Consider the following 2,791-nt stretch of genomic DNA (forward strand, 5'->3'; position numbering starts at 1 on the left):
ATGATTGCACTTTCAGGATTGGACGAAGTTTGTTTATGTTTGCAGCGGTGTATCTTAATTATTTAAATTTATGTTGAAATATGGTGCATTTGCTTGGAATGTTTGTGCAAAAGTTTGAAAGAAAGAGCATAGACTTTTTAGGGTATTAAGTTTCAGGGGAAGGTCTAGGTGTGGAAAAAGCTTAATGCCTTATATATTAGGGATTAAAGCTGGGGGTTTAGCAAATTATTGGATAGGCACATGGCATTTCAAGCCCCAAAGAGGTTGTGCCTTATTAGGAATTTGGTGAATCCCTCCTCTTCACCAATCCCCACATTCCCGCCCATCCCAATCCTCCACATTCCCTTGCACATAAAAATGTTGTTTGGCATGTGGGGGCTCCCTTTGTACTATTTGTTAATAAAAATGTGATCTTTACATCACATGTTGCAGCAGTTCATCACAGCAACAACATAATTTTGCATGCCTAGGAATTAATATCTGATGACAGCATCATAATTGTTCATAGCAACATGACTTGGAAACAATACCTCATCTGTGATCTTTATACCACATCAATAATAGTTCATCACAATGACAACACTTCACCCCAAGAGTTAGCTAATTTTGCCACAGTGATAATGCTACACATAGTAATTGTACAATAGCCCATGATCCATTATAATTTTGCAGACCAAGTAAGATTGGGAAATGATGTTGTTATACAGATGAATTGGTCGTTCGATGCCATTCTCATCAACCTTTTGAGTGCCTAAAAGTTTATCCAACTTGTTTAGTATTGCTTCTTTGGGTGCCTGGAACTCGATAAAACAAAAAGAGATGAATATGCTTGTTGGTGCTTTCCGTTTTTCAAAAACTTATTTAGTTTTGCTTCTTTGACTATCACAGTAGCATGACAATATGCAAATCATTTCCTAGGAGTTTCATATTTGGTATTACCGAGGAAATAATCTCCGGTTAAGTATTGCACTCCGGCTAGCATGCTGGAGCATCGGGAAAAATACACACCAGGAACCTTGCACGCAAGAAGAAACCATTTCTTACTCTCATCTACTAAAATTTCAGACAGGGCATTGACAGATGTACAAACTATGTGCATACAGTTTTGCATATGTACAAACAGGTGTGCATATATACAAAATTTGACCGTGCAATTGCTAATTGATCACTCAAGAGCTTGTACAAATTATCCAAAGATATGTGAAAATTCTTCAACCGCAATTATATTTATTCTCCAATGGTATCAGATCAAATGGAGATTTACAACTGAGGTAAGGTATCATGTGACTCATACTCATGTACCTCTAAACCATCGTACTCGGCACAAGAATCAAAACAAAGAAGGAAGTTTCAAAATATACAGGAGAAAGAAATATATAACCAGCTTTCAAGCATATGCCAAGCAGTAAAACAACAAAATTTACTATTTCATGACACCAAATGGAGGTGTTGTTCCCACAATCATTGTCAGAAAACTATCCATCGGCTAGCCACAATAGTATCGCCATCAAACAACCACGATCTAGGAAGAGATGCAAAGGCGGCCTAGGATGAAGTGAACTTGGTGACATCCATGGTGCTCTTGGAGGCGGCGTGCATGGCAACCTCGCTGGGGAGAACAATGGGCATGAAGTTCTGTACCTCACAGGAGGTGGCATCCATGGTGGATGGAGGCAACAAGCCATAGGGGAGGGGAGAGCAAGGGTGGTTCATCGCATCAGACGAATCAAGAAGCAAGGGTGGCAGTCGTGGAGGAGCTCGTGGTGGTGCCAGCCCTACAACTAGAGGGTGGAAGAGAGGGGAGGGGAGGAGAGTGGTTTGAGATAACCTCTGGGGAGTCGTCGGCGAAGGAAAGGTGGCGGTTCATCGAAGGAGGGAGCAAAGTCTCCGTTCTTGTTGTGCTTTTTTCAAAACAATCTTTTAGGTTTTATTCATCACAATAATTCTTACAGGGATTAAACTGGCATAGAGTGAGACTCCTAGCCATACATGACGACCACTAGTAGAGATAACCATAACATAGCAAGATTATAAGCTTACATATTAGAACTCCTATTTCCATGCACTAAATTAAATCCAAAAAAGCATTCCTCCTTGCTGCAATCTCCCTAATGATAGCTCCTGTATCACACTCTGCAACTGATTAATATCTTTCTCAGAATGAGAGCAATCTGAAGCAATGTGGATTTGTTGAAGACCAAGATCATTAGCGAGGGCACAAGCTACGAGCTATCAAGAATAAGTGGATCACTGGTAAAACCAAACTAATAGCCGAAGAGCCCAGATAATACCATGTCTGGTTTCTGCAAACAGCCGCAATAGTGGCACCTATGCCATGCCTCAAAACTCGGACATCAACATTTGCTTTGTCCATTCCCATCGAAGGAGGGGTCCATCTTGCGTACCACCTAAAAGTTATTTTTCTAATTTTAATCTATTGAGTCACCACGGTGTCAGCACAAACAACCCCAGAAAGTACACTACGACAACACCATATGATTTTCATCATTCTAACCTTAATATATTGAGTCACCACGGGTGTCTCGGTAAGTTATACTACAATATGCATCATGTAATCTCATTAACTCCCAAAAGATTCAATCCAACATAAAGAAACTCATAGATGAGCAAGATTTAATTCACCACAAACATAATATGAAGGGAACACATCACATAATTCAACTCTATTAACAAAGCCCATGATTACAATAAAGATCGCAACTCACATAATCAAGGGAGAGAGATAAAACACATGGCTAATGAGTGAAAATCTCTTGCACTCTTGGTGAAA

This window comes from Triticum dicoccoides, chromosome 3B, assembly GCF_002162155.2.
Source record: "Triticum dicoccoides isolate Atlit2015 ecotype Zavitan chromosome 3B, WEW_v2.0, whole genome shotgun sequence".
In the NCBI taxonomy this organism is placed as follows: domain Eukaryota; kingdom Viridiplantae; phylum Streptophyta; class Magnoliopsida; order Poales; family Poaceae; genus Triticum; species Triticum dicoccoides.